We start from the raw sequence: 19104 nt of genomic DNA, 5'->3' as shown, positions 1-19104 counted from the left end.
TAACCTTATTGTCTTGCTAGTGCCATAACAAAAAAGTATACTTTAGTATTTATTACTTTGTAGGGTAGGTACCATATGCCCATGTTTGATAATATACAATTTTTTCGTCCTTCATTTCATTTTCCCTAAAAAGTCAAGTACGAATGTACGAATTCAACTGAACTAATTCGATTGGGATTAATCTCGACGTGGTAGTAGACTTTAACTTCTATCTAAGCGTGTGGGACATTATGTTGTTTCTGCAGAGTTTGGGTACCTGCCATACAGGCCCGTAGCCAGCTCAAAAATGTAGAGGGGGCCCGGTAGAAGTTAGGGGGAGCCCGAGCCAACCATATTATAGTTCATCAAATAGTAACATCAGCAATTCATCATATCTGCTCTTGAATGTTTAAATATTTTGCTTTTATTTAATTCTATTATCCCCTCTACACACACACATTAAGTTAACATTCTGTAATCTACATGAAAAAAACGCGAATTTTATTGAATGGGTATTACTAACTACACGAATTAGAATTAAAATATAAATGTTTTAATAGTCCCACATGTAATACTAACATTGAGACCAAGAACGAGAGATGATCTACTGTGAAATAAAGAAATTCTACTTTACTTAGGATCTTGTTTAGGGTTAACTTGCGAAGTTGCCCTTCCGTTTCTATCAAAATTTTGAAAATTTACCTAGAAGAATTTGATAATTTGATTACTTGTGTGCTTGATAACATGTAAGTGAAGCGTAATTTATGTGCAATACCTTTTGATAAGCGATTATAAAGACGGGACTAATTCGCAAGTAGGGGGAACTACTTGTCTCTATGTTCCGGACGGTTGGATTGTGGATAATTTTCGAGTAAACATGCCTGCAAGTGTACAGGGTCTTCGGGCTGGATGTGAATTGACAGTACTAACATTTGTAAAACATGATGTTCATAATGAGGTTAATCCTTTGAATATTCATGGGTTAATGAATGAAAGAACAAAGACCACCAACAATCGTTCACGAGTTTCTGCTTGAAATAGGAGAGCTCTACAAACATAAATACGTACTAAGGTAAGCGCGAAGTAGACATAACCTAACCTAAGTAACCTAGTAGTGCGTTATCCCACCTTATTTCGGCTTCTCGCTTCGCTCGTTCTTCCCTCTCAACAACGCACTCCCCATTAACTACCCACAACCGTGCTCCGCGCGGCCCGCCAGTCTCCGCTTTAGGTTAATAATGGATTTCTATATGTAATTGTGGTTCCTCTCCCGTACTCGCACCCTCGAGGTAACGTAACAACATAAAATGAGTAAAGTTTAAGTAGAAATTGATGATTGTAGATTTTATTATGTTTTTTGTTGAAAATTATGTGGACGGGTAACTTTGAAGTAATTCCCTTGTTTACAATTACAGTTGTATTTTTTTTAAAAAAATATTTATACTAAGTTCTTCTTCAAAATCTTAAATTAAACTCGTTTTATATAAATGAACCACCTGCACGCTATACCAAGAAAACATACCAAAACAGCTTTAAAAAATATTATAATGTTATTCAAAGCTACACTGAGAAAAAATGTATGCGACATACGTAATATCGTAGATTACCTTTGTAAATTCTGTAGTTTTTGGCTTAACGTACAGCAAGCGTATAACTGAAAACGCATGTTTTATAGTACTTTCTGTATAAATGTTCCATCTATACATACTTTCCGTATGAAACAATATGGGCAGACAGGATCTCACATACAAATGGACGTATATAACATATAGCTGAGGAAGGTAACAAACATAAACCCCTATATGTATATACTGTTAGACATCAAACATCCTGCAACGGCATGATGTAATACCTAAGGGCAGTGCCTATTTAGCATACGGATAGCGTATGTTCCATTCTGATTTTTGTAGTGAGCAAGAGGATTCCGTATATTTGTATATACAATATACCACTGTCCGGAGAACGGATTTTTCTCAATCTAAGTAAAACGTACATCCATCTAGTACCGAGTAAAAGCATCACTGCTTCTTTCATGTTGAATTACAACATTATTATGCGTACGCGACTAAGAAATAGTTCCAATTTACAACGTTTTTATATGAAAACTAGCTACTTCCATGGGATCCCCCACCTCATGTACAATTCAAAACATTTTGCTACTTAATTTCTCCTCTAAATGTTGCAAATTTTTTACTCATCTAATTGAGGTAATTTAGCTTTACTTTATTCTTCTACAAGAGCAAACATATGAAAGTCTTTACAATCATTACTTTTTCGGTGAATATTCCACCATAGTTCTTATTTTACATATCACGCCACAATAATTTGGACCCTATCAGAATCAATCACCTTTAACGGAACTCGGAGCTCTTAATTCAATTCACAACTAATTGTTCCACAGTTAATCTAAGGTTTGCTGTTGACGAGGATTTTGCAATGCATGTATGTACTACAACTACACAATAGAATAACAATAACCTACCGCCGTTACTGCAATCGACAAAAGATAAACGCTTTGTTCCTGCTCCTGTTTTTATGATTTGGCTTGCAGCAAGCACTTCACACTTCATCTTTTATCTTCCAGATCGCTATTACAACTGTGGCATGTATTATGAACATATTCCTTCTTTTCGTAAAAACTTGCTTCAATATGTTTTGTGTCATTTCATATCGAGATTCGAGAAGACTGATAACTTTACTTTAACTCCTTTAAAATATGTTTAGAAGTGTTCATCAAATAGTTAAAATGGAAAAATTCTTGGAATAATCTCTTTTATATTGCATTTTATTCTTAGTGTTTACACATAGAGTTAATCGAGATTTTTTTGCAAGCCTTCCATGAAAATTTTAGGGGGGCCAAGAAAAATTTAGGGGAGGGCGGCCCCCTCTTCCACCCCCGTGGATACGGGCCTGCCGCCATAATATTAGAATAAAACCTATAAAGGCGTGTTGAATAATAGGTTGTACACGTTTTTCTATTCCCGAATTATGGGCGATCAAACATTTGTCATATTTTCGAAAACAAGAAACCATACATCGAACTTATAACAATAATTTTTTATTATATTTTAGCCTACAGTCCGTATAATTCTTAAAATATATCAACACGGTCAAATCACATTAAACTCAGTCAAGACAACTTGTATCACTATTACCTTTTTAATATCAAGACTCCATTAATTATTTATTTTCTTTTTTCAGTGGTTATAACAACTATATATGCAGATTACCTCTATAAAACCAACGTATACCGTAAAACGGGGCTACTTTGACAGGTTTTGGACTAGTTTAGATATGTACACGAGACACTTTCTGCAACCAATGAATGATACTATTCTCATCATAACAATAGGTATCTAGGCTATCACATCCACTACTAAACCTAAGTCTCTACAAGTAAGTTTTGGCGGGAAGAAATTAAGAAATACCGGTCAAAGTAGCCCCGGAGGTGGGGCTACTTTGACATCTTATGTATTTGCTGCATAAGGTCAAAGTTACTCAACGTATGGAATTATTTTGACAATGAATTTATGTAAAGTGTATAAAAAACTGTTTTGGTCATGTGTAAGGTACGGTATGCTGTATACTTAATAAGCACGAAATCTTTATTTTGTTCTGGTACATCATTATACACCACTATACAAGTTTTTCTAAAGCTTTACTTTTAACATCTTTTACTTTGAACATACACGATGCTTTACCTTACATTGTTACTTTATTTTTTACACTACTTTATTTTTTTTTACTTTACTTTTAACATAATTACATATCTACCGGTATGTTATCTTTACATGTAACAATAGAAAAAAACCTTAGTCGTCAACATCACAGTCGTAACAAGCATATTGAGGATTTTTTGATCCACCATTACAAAACCCACACACCCATTTTTTGCACAGGACACATTGAATCCACTCTCTTCCACCCTTGTACTTTCGATAGTCACACATACAAATGGCACAGATTTTTTGGGGGAATAAACAGTGGCGGATCTAGAAGTCATTATATTATATATTGGGGGACAGGAAGGATATTGAGAGGGGGTAGAAATACAATGGGAGAAATCCCTCATCCCCTCCGGCAATTCGAACCGTGGACACCATATCAGCCTTTATCTATGAAAGTATATGCAACAATTCTCACAGGAAGCACGAATTGCTCATCTGTCAAAGTAGCCCCGCTCTATGTCAAAGTAACCCTAAATGACAAACTAGCCCCGTTTTACGGTATCTTTTTACGATTGAGATTACATCTTATTTCTTTCCATTTAGAATCAACAACAACATATAATTTCTTTTCTTCTCTCTTCTTCTTCTTCTACACGAGAGATTGTGTATTTTTATGCACCGTTATCCCTAATCAAAATACAAAAATGGAAGTAATCCAATGCACCAATGCAATGATACACGATGTCGTTATAAACTCATATAATCAGGATCAAACTTGGCAACGTAATTTGCTGTATAATCGTGTGAATTTTATGTTCTTCAGGCTTGCAGTTCTCAAGTCAAAGTTCAATCAATTCCTTAAGCATAATAAAAACGTAATAAATAAGAATTATTAAATATGGTAAGAGTTAGAGAGAAAATAAAAAGATTCAGTTATTAGGATTAAGAATCTCCAGGTCTTACAATATGGAATGTGGAGTCGGAGATTGGCTAAGATGTGAGGTACTGAGTTCAAGATTTGTCGTTCTCGGGGTATCTCAAGCTGCGGTTGCAGGCGATGCGGAAGGCATGAAAGGAAAGTTTTATCCGAATTTTCGTGAGAAAAGAGACACAGGTTGTGGAATAAGTTGGAAATATCGTTTAAGGTGCTGAAAGGAATTACCTTGGTTATATCCATTTCTCTCCTGGCTTCTTCTTGTCATCTACATCTTATCGGGGGTCAATCGATGTATTTAGTTAAGTGCGTCTGTCAAAAAACAAGTAACCATCAGAGCTTTAGTGGTCAGCATCTTAAGCTCTCCTACTTCTCCAGCTCAATTTATTTGGTTACTAGCTATTACAGTTTCCTTGTATCTCTGCTAAAGATAATGTGATGTCCTGGGCTACGCTTAGAGTTGGTTTCTCCCCAGATGTACGCAGCTTAACATATCTCAACTATCTGCCCAGAGGTTTCAAAATCCACGGTTTATAAAGGAGCCATTCGGGCTCGCTAGATAGCCACTGTCTTCAAAAGTAAGTCATTGAGTGTTATCATTTGGTTGAATGGTAGGAGATCTCTCTCTTTTATTGAAAATTATTCAATAGTTTTAAGAAAAGATTACAGAGAATTACGTAAGTATATATATATATATATATATATCAGTATTTCTTGTTGCAATTTTTTGTAGCTCTCTCACATTGAAAGTTCGTTATTCGCTTTAATTACATATTGAATAAAAACATACATTTAAATTTAAATACAATGGATAAAGTAGCATACGCTAGGTATCCTTCCTTCTCTTACCGAGCTGGAAAATAACAGTATTTGACTTGAGTTCAGACGAAAAATTGACTTGAACTCATTTTTTCTTAAAAAAAAAAAAAAAAGTTTAACGTCCTTTCAGCAGGGAGGCTATAATAGACGTAGACCTATAGCTTAACGTGGAATCCGCTCCACATGAGCTTCCTTTGGGATTCAAATCCAGGTCTCCCACACCAAACGTGTTTGCAATAACTGTTAAGCCAAGAGGGAGTTACAGAGAAAAAAGAAAAATAATGAAGTGAGGAGTATCAGTTCAATCTTATCGGTATTAATCTACAGGGTGTTACATAAATATGTCGTAATATTTTGGTTCGATTCCCGGTGGGAGCTCATGTGGTTCGGATTCCACATTAATCAGTAGGTCCACGTCTCATATAGCCTAGCTGCTGAACGGGACGTAAAACTCAAAATCAACTCAACTCAACTCGTAATATTTTGGGAACAGATTTCTCATCAAAATAAAAAAAAAAAAGTTCATACTACCTGTGCTCAAAAGTGGATAGTTTCAAATTTATAGGGTGCCAAAACGTAACATAAGTAAACTTTACAAACTCATAGCTCCACTACTATGGGACCTATCGAGTCGAGCCAAGTCATCACTGAGAAACTATTATGTGAACTATCCAAATATCCATGTTTAAGAATGCTCCAGTACTTGCACACCATTTTTTAGAGACCTAGGTGAAGAATGATCAAGTACTCCCAAACATTCTCTCTATAAATGATTGTGCAAGTACTGGAGGTTCTGAAAGATAGATATTTGGATAGTTCACATACTAGTTCCTCAATGAAGTCTTGACCTGACTATGATAGTAGTGGAGTTATGAACTTTTAAAGTTCACGTTTCAGTACCCTTTAACTCCGAAACTATCCACTTTTGAGCACAATACCATATGAACTTTTTTCTTTTATTTTGATGTGAGAAATCTGTTCGCAAAATATTGTCAGGGATGTAATGGGGCGTATACCCACCTACAATTTTTATAGTCCGGCGTATACTCACCATAAATTTACAAAAGAATGAGCGTATTTTGGGACGCGTATACGCCAAGTAGTCTTGTGTATACGCTATGCTTTTGAAAACGACCGAGCGTATACTTACCAGAAAATTCTAGCATTACACCACTGTGTAACACCCTCTATAACCGATCAATAATCGAAGAAATACCATTGCCTATAATGAATGCACATACGTTGATTAACAGAAGTAAGAATGAAAGTAGAAGCGTTTTCCTGATGATAGTTCTATTGTAGTGATTATCGATGATAAGTAATAGTCAATCAATACATGTTCAAACAGTCGATGTGGACCAAATATCCATTCACAGAATTAAAGGTTCGTCTGAGACAGAAAACATAAAGATCAAATCAAAGATAAATTTTGGCGACAAGGTATTTTTTCACTTGTTAGTTACATTAGATTTATTGTTTCTTTCCTACAAATTTCAGTCTTGCAGCACTAGAGTTGGATTCCTGAATAAGAACACACCTATTTCTTGAATGTTCTGGTGTGTAACTAAGAGTCTAAACGTAACACCCTGGACTTCGTTTGAATCCCTTACATTATTATTGTGTGTGAGGACTCAAGATAAATATCTGGAAAATATTGATTTAATCAATATCATATTTCTTCTAATATCAATAATATTTTCTGGAATTAGTTTTAGTTTAAATTTATAACCTCTGAAATGCACATTTTACATATCTGATATTATTTGCTTGCAAAACACATTCTGACAAAATACGACAACCAGCTACTCTTGTGGTAAGCAGCTATTGGGAAACCGCTATTGAAAGCTAGGTTGTGGACATTGTGCAGAGGTCATTAAAGTCATAGAAACATGTGTATCCCCCGATATATGTTTCCCATTAAATTCTCTCAATGTGTTTGCTCGGTTTATTGATCGGATATAAATGAGATGAATTCACGTAAAAGTTTGATAACGTATTATATCGCTGGGTTTGTGTTATTTACTTATTCCTAAAACATTTTCATTCATTTCTACTTAAAACCATAATAAACGAATATTAAGTAATAATATATTTACAATGCTGTAAACTGACAATCAGTTTTCAAATACATACAAGCAAAATGAATTTTATGCAAAATTTAATCCTTCGAAACCAAACTCACAGGAAATTCAAACCTCTCGACCATTTCAAACCGTTAGAACTTTCAACGATTCTATTTCTTTATAAAAATTTTTATAACGAGATTTATTACCTGAATTTACCTATAGATGATGACGTCACTAGCGTTTATATAAGCCATTAATATATCATCTCGTTCTCTATGAATCTTTTGCTACCAAATCACACAAATAGAACGCAGAATCAAACAAGGGCAGTTCAAGCACTAAATATCGTATCCTTTTAGAACGTGTAATTTTTGTTTTGTATATATTGATATAACGTGGGTTCCTGTCACCACGGCATGGCGCGTCCTCAGGTTGCGGATCGAGGAGAAGGCCTCTAGATATAGAGGTTAGCTGCGAATATACTATATTCAGGAATAAGCAGTCGCGGACAGACGACTAGGAGTGGTCCTCCAGCTTGGGGGTTTGGGTAAGGCTAACACCCTCATCCTGTAAAAAAAGGTACTTGTTCAGAAACATTCACAAAAGCCTCGGACAAGGACTGATAACTTGGCACGACATCAGCAAAAGAAAATGGACATGAGATTTGGAACATGGAATATTAGAAGTCTTTATAGGGCAGGCGCGTTAAAATCTGTAACGAGTGAGTTAGAGAAATACAGGATGGACTTAGTAGGAGTTCAGGAAGTTAGGTGGGAAGGAAATGGATCTGAGAATTCCGGAAATTTTACGTTCTTTTACGGGAAAGGAAATAAAAATCACCAGTTAGGAACAGGGTTTTTCGTTCATAAACGAATATTACCAGCAATTAAACGGGTTGAATTTGTTACTGACAGACTTTCTTTTCTTACTCTTAAGGGGCGGTGGTGTGATATTATTGTTTTAAATGTACATGCTCCAACTGAAGATAAGGGTGACGATATAAAAGACAGTTTTTACGAAGAAGTGGAACGGATATTTGACCAACTCCCGCGATACCATATGAAGATTCTATTAGGGGATTTCAATGCGAAGGTAGGACGAGAGGATATTTTCAAACCGATTATAGGGAACGAAAGTTTGCATAAGGAAAGTAATGACAACGGTGTTAGACTCGTGAACTTTGCAACATCCAAAAACCTAATCGTGAAGAGCACAAAATTCCCACATCGCGACGTTCATAAATACACTTGGACATCACCAGACGGAAAAACACATAATCAAATTGATCACGTTTTAGTAGATAGAAGAAGACAATCTAGCATAATTGACGTCCGGTCGTTTAGAGGGGCTGATTGTGACACTGATCACTACCTGGTAGTAGCGATAATACGGGAGAGATTGTCGTTGAATAAAGGTAATATTCAATGTCCGAAAACGGAGAGATTTAATTTAAAGAAATTAGAAGAGAGCCAGGTAAGAGAGGAATACCAGATTGAAGTTTCGAATAGATTCGCGGTTTTAGAAGACTCGGAGTGCACTAATGTTGAGGATGCTTGGATTGAAATTAGAGATAGCATTAAAAGTTCAGCAATAGAAAAATTGGGACACGCGGAAATACGTAGGAACAAACCATGGTTCGACCAAGAATGCATTAAACTAGCAGAGAAGAGAAAACAGGCAAAATTACGGTGGCTACAAAATCCGAATGAAACAACTACACAAAATTTCGCAGATATCAGGCGGGAAACTTCCAAAACTTTTAGAACAAAGAAACGGGATTTTTTGAAAGCTAAAATTAAGGAACTTGAAGATAGTAGTAAAAATAAAAATATTCGGGACATGTATAAGGGGATCAGCGAATTTAAGAAAGGCTATCAACCTCGTGATTATATATATAAGAAATCTGACGGAACAGTTCTCACCGATACGGATAGCCTCTTAAATAGATGGAAAGATTTCTTTGACGATTTGCTGAATACGCAGCCAAAAACTAATGTGCGTGGAGAAAAGGAGATACACACCGCAGAGCCGTATATTCCAGAACCCAATCGAATAGAAGTGGAAGCCGCTATAAAGAAATTGAAGAAACACAAATCTCCGGGTGTAGATGAAATTCCGGCTGAGTTAATTTTAGCTGGAGGCGAAAAATTGTGGAACAAGATACACAAACTCATTCTCCTTATCTGGAACAAGGAAGAATTGCCACAAGAGTGGAAAGAATCAATCATTGTTCCAATTCACAAGAAAGGCGACAAAACTGACTGTAGTAATTATCGAGGCATTTCTCTTCTGTCAACATACTATAAAATCCTTTCAAATATTCTGTTAGCAAGATTGACCCCATACGCAGATGAAATTATTGGAGATTATCAGTGCGGATTTAGACGAAATCGATCAACTATCGACCAAATATTTACCATTCGCCAAATACTCGAAAAGAAGTGGGAATACAATACCCCGGTACATCAACTATTTATTGATTTTAGAAAGGCTTACGACTCGGTTAGGAGAGAAACATTATACAACGTTCTTACAGAACTTGGAATACCGAGAAAGCTAATTAGATTAATTAAGATATGTTTAAGTGAATCCCAAAGTAAAGTCCGGGTAGGAAAATTTTTGTCCACGAGCTTCCACGTCGAAAATGGCCTGAAACAAGGAGATGCGTTGTCGCCATTATTATTTAACTTCGTGCTGGAATACGCCATAAGGAAAATCAAAGATAGCAACCAGGGCCTAGAGTTGAACGGCATTCACCAGGTTATGGCATATGCTGATGATGTAAATTTAATAGGGGATGATAGGAGAACAGTAGAAATAAATGCAGAGATCTTATTAAACGCTTGCAGGGACATGGGTTTAGAAGTAAATGCAGAAAAAACTAAATACATGGAAGTGCGTCGGGACCGTAATACGCCAAATTGTGGAGGCGTTAAAATATTAAATAATGCTTTTGATAAAGTGGATACTTTCAAATATTTAGGATCAATATTAACAGACGAAAATCATATTCACGAAGAAATTAAATGTCGACTAAAAGCAGGGAATTCGTGTTACTACTCGGTTCAAAATCTCTTGTCGTCGCGAATTCTGTCGAGGAATTTGAAGCTTAAAATGTATAAAACGATAATCATGCCTGTTGTTCTATATGGATGTGAAACATGGTCGCTTACTCTGAGGGAAGAACATAGACTGAAAGTATTTGAGAACAGGATCCTGAGAAGAATATTTGGACCCAAGAGGAACGAGAATGGGGAATGGCGGAAGCTTCATAACGAGGAACTACATAGCTTATACGGTTTACCCAACATTGTTAGGGTCGTCAAGTCTAGGAGGCTTAGGTGGGCAGGTCATGTAGCTAGAATGGAAGAAAGTAGAAACGCTTTCAAAGTCTTGACTGGTAGACCCATAGGAAAACGACCATTAGGAAGACCTAGGCGCAGATGGGAGGACAATATTAAGATGGATCTCGCAGAGATAGGAATACAAAGTAGAAACTGGATGCAATTAGCTAAGGATAGAAGTCAGTGGAGAGCTTTTGTGAACGCGGCACTGAACCTCCGGGTTCCATAGGCCATAGAGTTAGTTAGTTAGTTAGTTATATATTGATATATCTAAACTAGCAAATGACCCACTGGTTATGGTGGGAAATATATTGTGTTTTTCCTTCTGTATACCTTTCAGACATAATTCGTCTCAACTAGAAGTCTTGCAAACAACTTGAACTCTCGTATGGGCGCCTTGAGGATGTACCGACCCGTTTTTCTTCGATTCTACATCAAGCATCTATAAACGTTTAAACATATGTCTTACTATTTATAACAAAATACTTTGGCTTGAGTAATATTTACCTGTACCTTGGGCAGAAAGTACTCATACATATGCACTATACTTAGTAGAATGTTAATTTCCTATTAACAAAAGAAGAATGTTTTTAATATATGTAAGTGATTATTATGGGATAATTGTTGATATGAACATGTTTTATGGTTACCTAGTCAGTGAGTTTGTGTACGTAACAGTTTTAAGAAAAGGATATTATAAGTTATATCAAATAATAAACCAGTTTAACACCGTTTATAGACGTTGTCAGTTTTATTACAAAGGTGAGATTAATGGTATTTAAATATCGAAGCTAATATTTTTATGCCAAAGAAATACTACCACTTCGAATTTTTATTTCAGCAAACGAACCAGGTTTACGACTATCTTTTTGATAAGTCGTTATAAAAATTTTGGTTTACCTCACCCGGGACTTTGTAAATTCAGTTCCCGAAGAAGAAGAGTAAGGTTGAATTTACTTTTATACTGCAGTTAATGAATAAGAACTTAACCATATTGCGAAGTGGTAAGGTAATCATAAGAAAAATGGACAACGAAGCAATGCAGCAGGAATCAAATACTAGTGACCAAGGTGAAACTAGTGTAACACCAGGTTTGTCATCAGAGGATCGACTCTTGTTAGCTTTACAGCGACAATTCAGGCAGATGTCTACCGAGATAAACAAGCAAAATGAAGAATTAAGTAGACGAATGGAACAGAAGTTTGACGAAGCTAACAAGACCATGGAACAGAAGATAGAACTGAAGTTTGACGAAGCTAACAAGCAAAATGAAGAATTAAGCAGACGAATGGAACAGAAGTTTGACGAAATGGAACAGAAGTTTGACCAAGCTAACAAGCAAAATGAAGAATTTAGTAGACGAATGGACCAAAAGTTCGACGAATCTAATAAGCAATATGAAGAATTAAGTAGACGGATAGAACAGAAATCAGATGAAACGAAACAGACAATTGTCCAGGTGGTGAACGACATATCCTCACAGTTCGAGGAAAAGTTAAAAAGGATATCCGATGATTGTCAAGAAAAGCACAATCACCAAAATCAAGAAATCTGTGCTGTAAAAAAAGATTTAGAAGTAATAGAATCTTCCATTAAACAGCAAAAGATCCAGGTCAGCAACAACTCTAATAACATACGTGTAAATACACAGTTGTTAGCTACTATTCAGGAAGAGATTAGAACGTTACAGGCTAAAGACAACATTTACCGTAATAACCTGGGTAGTGATCGCTTTGAGTTTCCCCACTCACCAGAGATGAACTCGCCTTCGCCGGGGTCTGATGAAGATATTATACTAGAAGAAAGTTGTCCGAAGAGTACTGATGAGCGAAACATAGATGGTGTGACGACACAGCATGTCACGGATAGGAACTATCACTCAACAAGAACAAGGAATGAGAAAAAAAAGGTAAAATTAAGTGTTAAGATGAGTGAAATTCGAGCTATGAGCAAATTCAGTGGTAAGTGTAATGAGAATGCTACTTCTTTCTTAGAGAAATTCCAAGACGAATGCAATATAATGTGTATCGAACGATCACAATATATGAAATTAATACCCCATGTATTACTCCCACCTTGTTCCTTATGGTTTAAAGCAATACGTGATCACATTAGTTCATATGAGGAATTCAAAGCGGCATTGATCGCAAATTATGAAAATGACTTTTTGCTGGCAAATAGAGATGCCACCCTTAGAAATCAACACTTCAATCCTCGATTGCACAAATCTCTTGTAGAGTTTGTTGTAAATGTCTACAACGAATTAAAGGTCGTTAATCCTTTGCAATCGGAATCGAGAATAATAGCATCGATTCGAAATTTGCTTCCATTTAAATTGCAACAGATCTTATTTTCCACAGTGTATGAGTTTCAGTCATTTATTGATGCTTGTCCAATGCTACGAAACTCAATACCATGCCATGAATCCACAATCAGGAATGGGTAAAAATAAGAATAATTCAGATCATTTGGCGCCTGTTCGGAATTTAAATATACGAAGTATGAATAATACAGAACCTAACCTAAGCCGAGTATACTCTAGCAATCAAAATGAGCAAAATAGACAAAGTTATGTAGGGACTCCGCCTAACCTAACTAATCATGGTAATTATGATGTCAGATCACTCAACAGCAATAGATATAAAAATAATCGAAGTACTGAGCGAAATTCCAGAAATGCAGCGAACTACGTGGATAGACGTAATTGGAGATCAAGAGATGGCACTCCATATCAAAATCAAAATCACAATGAAAGACATGTACAACACAATGTAGAACCTAATCATGATAGCGCAGTACAGTGTACTTTATTAGAACCGTATGCAAGTTCGAATGTAACCTGATTACCGTTACTGAAATTAGGTTAAATTCATGTTAGTTATAGATTCTTGTAAATTTTTATTTTAAAGATTATGTGTTAATATCAATAATGAAAACAATCCTTATAATTTCGCTATACAAGCAATATGAGGAATTATAATTCGATTTATAATTAATTAAAAGCAAAGATTATTTATATTAGATTGATTTGTGTTGAAAACTTAATTGTCAAAGATTATGTTAAAAAGAAGCTCTATTCTATAAAACTAATTATTCAACGACTAACTTGAACAAGATTCTTCTTTATTATAACATCTTAGTGCTACTATGTATACCTTTAAATGCAACATCTGACTTATTTGTTATTTAATGCGCCCGTAAAGATTAATACTATTTGTAACCCACATTTGTCCTTTACATTTTTTGAAATCGCACTCTTCGACGACTAATTAAATAAGCGACGATATTTTAATAAGAAGATATATTAATAATATAGTGGATAATAATGAAATAAATATAATTAATGTAATTAAAGATAAATATTGATGAAATGAAAGATTTGTTATGAATGTATTTATATATATGTAATTGTAAAATGTAATGAATAGATATACAAGGTGCGATTAAAATATGATGGACATAAGCAATGTAAAGAACACTAATGTAAACGGACCAGTGGTTCTTGAAGATAAAACCAAGCCTACTCATGACTTTTATATTCAGTCCCTTTGTCGAGCGACATTTTTATATAACAAAATACTTTGGCTTGAGTAATATTTACCTGTACCTTGGGCAGAAAGTACTCATACATATGCACTATACTTAGTAGAATGTTAATTTCCTATTAACAAAAGAAGAATGTTTTTAATATATGTAAGTGATTATTATGGGATAGTTGTTGATATGAACATGTTTTATGGTTACCTAGTCAGTGAGTTTGTGTACGTAACAGTTTTAAGAAAAGGATATTATAAGTTATATCAAATAATAAACCAGTTTAACACCGTTTATAGACGTTGTCAGTTTTATTACAAAGGTGAGATTAATGGTATTTAAATATCGAAGCTAATATTTTTATGCCAAAGAAATACTACCACTTCGAATTTTTATTTCAGCAAACGAACCAGGTTTACGACTATCTTTTTGATAAGTCGTTATATATTTTAAATGAGAAGTCCATATATATAAAATTTCATGTCTCTAACCTTCGAGAATTCGGAGATATGGACATTTTAATATAATTATTGCCAACCCTATTTCCCCCTTCCCTGTCAAATTTCAAAAAAAAAAAAAATCCTTCCTTAGTTGGACCTTACATCACAAATCCTATGCCTTGGCCAAATTTGAAGTTTCCAGCTGAAGCGGTTTTGTCTGGGTGTTGTTCTGTGAGTCAGTCAGTCAAGATTTTTTTCATACTCATATAGAGATATTGTAGAGCAAGTATGCATACTTTCACGTCATCCAATTTAACAGTACTTCATAAAATAAAATATTATGAACTTTTGAAAGGTTGCGGAAGTAGTTCTTATCACTGATTATTATAGTTGAGGACATGTATTACGTTATATGAAGGAATATTGTTCTTCTCTGTCATATGAACCGTTTTTAAGAAATTAGATGAAATACAGAGTAAACGGTGAGTTTTCTGTCGTGTCTAAACCTGAAATACAACTCCCCCCTCTCTCTCTTCCGATGAACTATACCGACAAACTATAAGAGGTGATTCCTCACATCAAAATAAGAGAAAAAGTTCATATGGACCTGTGGGGAAAAGTGCATAGTTTCAGAGCTAGGGTTGTCCAAAATCGCGAAAAAGCCAAATTTCAAGAGGCCGTATTTCAAAGTCGAGAGACTGTGGATGGTGGTTCTTATCAGGGTAAAAGAAGTCACGCATACGCAATATATATCATAGATTTTAGAACACATTATATAAAAATAGAAAATTAAGTGGGTCAACATAATTTATTAAAAACAATAATGTAAATTGAAGCAGTTGTCTGTATCCCGCAAAACAGAACATTACTTCATTTCCCTCAAAATTCGTCACGACCATTTTAGAAATTGAGAAAACCACGTAAAAGAACATGCCTGGTAACCATAATTTATTTGAATGATCATATTAGGAATCATGTCGCGGGCCAAGTAGAATCTTTCAGGGTAGCCGCACCTGACTTTTGAGCCATAGTTTGCTTATTTCTGGTCAAAGAAACAAAGCTTGCTATTTTTAGTGGTTAAGCTCGGTAGGGATATTGTCGACTCGGCTCGACTTGTATGTGATACTTTATTTTTTGTAACTATTGGCCATATATGGACCAAATTTCGTGGGCAAGTAACCCATGGTTTAAGGAACAAAAATTGCTTTATTTTGTGCCAAGATCGGGTAGAGACAGGCTTGGCTCGGCAATAGACGATATGTTTCACAGTTTTGCACGCTGGAAGCTTCTAAGTTTGGTATTATTATTATTATTATTATTATTATTATTATTATTATTATTATTATTATTATTATTATTATTATTATTATTATTATTATTATTATTATTATTATAGTTTGTCGAAGCTTGAAAATTACTAAAAGTTCACTTTGTCAGGTTTCAAGCAATTCTTGGATTTACAGTTTAAATCATTACATAGGCCTATATGTAATGTATTTACAGTTACAACTATGACATTTTAGAGTTCTGTTACTTGAAGGTTAGCTATAGGAAGACAGTCATTTATGTTAGATAATTTGTATGTTTCTTACTTGTCTATCAGGTACGCTATATATTGTTTTATTAGGCCTGCAGTGTTTATTACAATTTTCTTTTATGTCCTATTCTTCAAGACTGTAATATTTCTCTTGTCAAGATTGGTACAGTCAATGTGCGCGAGACTTTTGGATTTTTGTCCCTTCACACCTTTTATTATAAAGAATACTAAATACGATAATGTTTAACAAAAGGAGCGTTCGGAGACGCAGTAGTGTTCCTTATTCCTATCATGTATCTTCTAAGGAATTGTTGTAGTAAAGCTCCACCGCCAGTGCAACCGATCAGAGAAGGTTAAGTAGATAGGAGAGTAAAGCGCAATGCAGCTGGCTAGGATGTCCTCGGCCAATGCAGCGAAGAAGGTAGGAGTACTCCACGGTCCAGTGCAGTTGACTAGAGTAGGTTAATTAGTTAGGAATACTCAACAACCAGATGCAGTCGACCAGAGTGGGTTAATTTGTAGGGAATACTCCACGACCTGAAGCACTCGACCAAAATGGGAGAAGTTAGGTATGGTCAATCCTAGAGGAGACCGACGCTGAGATGTTCGCTGCTTTTCCTTTTATATCGGATCTTCAGGGTTCCTTGTTGAATCTCGGGATTGGCTGTTGTAGATGGCGTCTTCTGTCTTCATAATCATATCACAGATTGTAGAGTGTAGTCTGCTTTTTTTTTATTAGTGCCATGTGGTAGGGACATTACAATGTGTATTTCATGAGGCTTATTATTTTTGAATAGTTTATCTTATGCAGCTACATTTTGTTTATGTTAGATAATTTAAATGAGAAGATAAGAATTATGTTCATTTAATAATGATAAGTAATGAAAATGTTATACGTAAAAAAATGTTCAGTTGTTTAAAACACGTATAGGGCTCTCAGATGTTCAGACCAAAATGAATATGGCCCACGCTATGAAAGGCCCACGCTGAAAAGCCGGGATACCCTATAAGGATTTCCAGTATAGCCATAGTTATGTATTTGCTTTTTGGTGAAATATCAAAGTTAATTAAGTAATAGGTAAACACTCATCTAATATGAATCTCAGACAGTATCGATGAATAAGAGTATCGATGGCAGAAATTCCTATTAATTAAGTATCGATGACTAATAAACGTGATAGTTTTTTAAACATTATCGCATAAATAATATTAACTTATGTTTTATAGAAAAATTGAAATGTTTGGAATTTTGAACAATTTTTGAGGAGACAGAAAATATAAATTCGGGACAAACTTGGCTAAACCGGGATGTCTTGGAACCCTATGCACGTAATGCATTCATTACTAATTGTGTTATTTCTATAAAACATAACATATAGAAAATATCGCAAAATCAGTAACGAAGATAGAATACGGGAATTACTCAACCATATTGCAAAATTAGGAAACATAACTGCGAAATAAGATCCAATCGTAGTATGAACTTCAAGGCGAAATTAATAAAATTCTTAAAAAAATGAAAAAGACTACGTATGCATCTTTCATGTTAGAATTGACCTACAAAAGAGTAGTATATAATAACACACTACAAAAGAATGTAGTGTGTTATTATTTGCTACTCTTACAACTGAAGCTGGAAAATTGGACATATCTGGCCTAAATGTTAATTTTTGCATAATATCTTTGCTCAAGAGGGAGTTAAAATCCTGTACCTTTCCTCTCAAAAAGCCTTACTGCTGAAAGAGACGCTGAACTCAAATCTAAACCCAATACTTCTAGCTAAGGTAATTGGTACTGAATAACGTTTAGAAAAATTAAAGTTTCATACAGTTATTTTCAAATATTCGTATCTGAGGCTCTCACTAGCTTAGACGTACGAAATAAGAAGAAGGATACGAAGAATATAACCGAAATTCAAGAAATATACGACTGAAGTACATTCAGCGAACATTAGCCTCAGAGGGGGAGGGAACGAAAGTGGAAAGCCAAGTTTAATTCTGATGTTGTTATGGTCCAATGTTCGTTAGAAATTAGCCATTACTGCTGGCTGTAAACAACGGAACTAAGCCACGTGTCATAGTTTGAAGTGAGGGCATGCATAGTATAAAGCAAGCTCATTAAAGGTTTAGACCCTTGCCAGGCTATGGTCATTGGGGCTCAGCCTCATGCGACTATATTCAGATCCTCTGAAAGTTCCAGTTGTTAGTTGCTAAAACTCAAGTGAATAATAAATAATATGATCTGGTAACCCATTTCCCCATCTCTTAGTTCTAGCTATTGGTCACATCGTGATTGTAGCACAATTTCTTGTGCCTCTGTCAAGCAAACAACAGAACGGTGCTGTAAAACAGTAGGTAAGTTGCTGAAATCTACTGTCTTCAACCAGTTTTTTGAATTCAAATAGATAATGAGCTGGATTGTATCGATTAACATATATCAGCTTCTTATAGTAGTTGTTTAATTTGTAAGCTTAGCTTACAAAATAATCCTGTGAGAGCTCTCCTGAATGGTAAGTAAATTGTATCCATTTGTCAATCTGTCTCACTACATATATATTGAAATACAGAGAAATAAATACGTAAAAGACAACAAAATAATTTTCATAATTCATTGTCAACCGACTAATATATAGATATCTAAATCTTAACATGTTTGAGAACCCCCTCGAGGGTGTATGATTAGCATATACAGACGCATTGAAATTATTAGACTCAAGCTCGAAAAACAAACTTGAAGCTGTAGTCCTAATTTTGGAATTCTAGAACATATAATTTAATGGTTAA

General features: G+C 35.1%; 1 protein-coding gene across 1 annotated transcript in view; it reads left to right on the top strand.

The window, feature by feature from the left end:
* LOC145666619 (acetylcholine receptor subunit beta-like 2) overlaps window positions 1-19104 on the top strand; it is a 699654-nt gene that overhangs the window by 46490 nt on the left and 634060 nt on the right. The window lies entirely within an intron of this gene.

This window comes from Thermobia domestica, chromosome 12 (assembly GCF_964235325.1).
Source record: "Thermobia domestica chromosome 12, izTheDome1.hap1.1, whole genome shotgun sequence".
In the NCBI taxonomy this organism is placed as follows: Eukaryota; Metazoa; Arthropoda; class Insecta; order Zygentoma; family Lepismatidae; genus Thermobia; species Thermobia domestica.
This window is presented reverse-complemented; position numbering and strand designations above follow the sequence as displayed.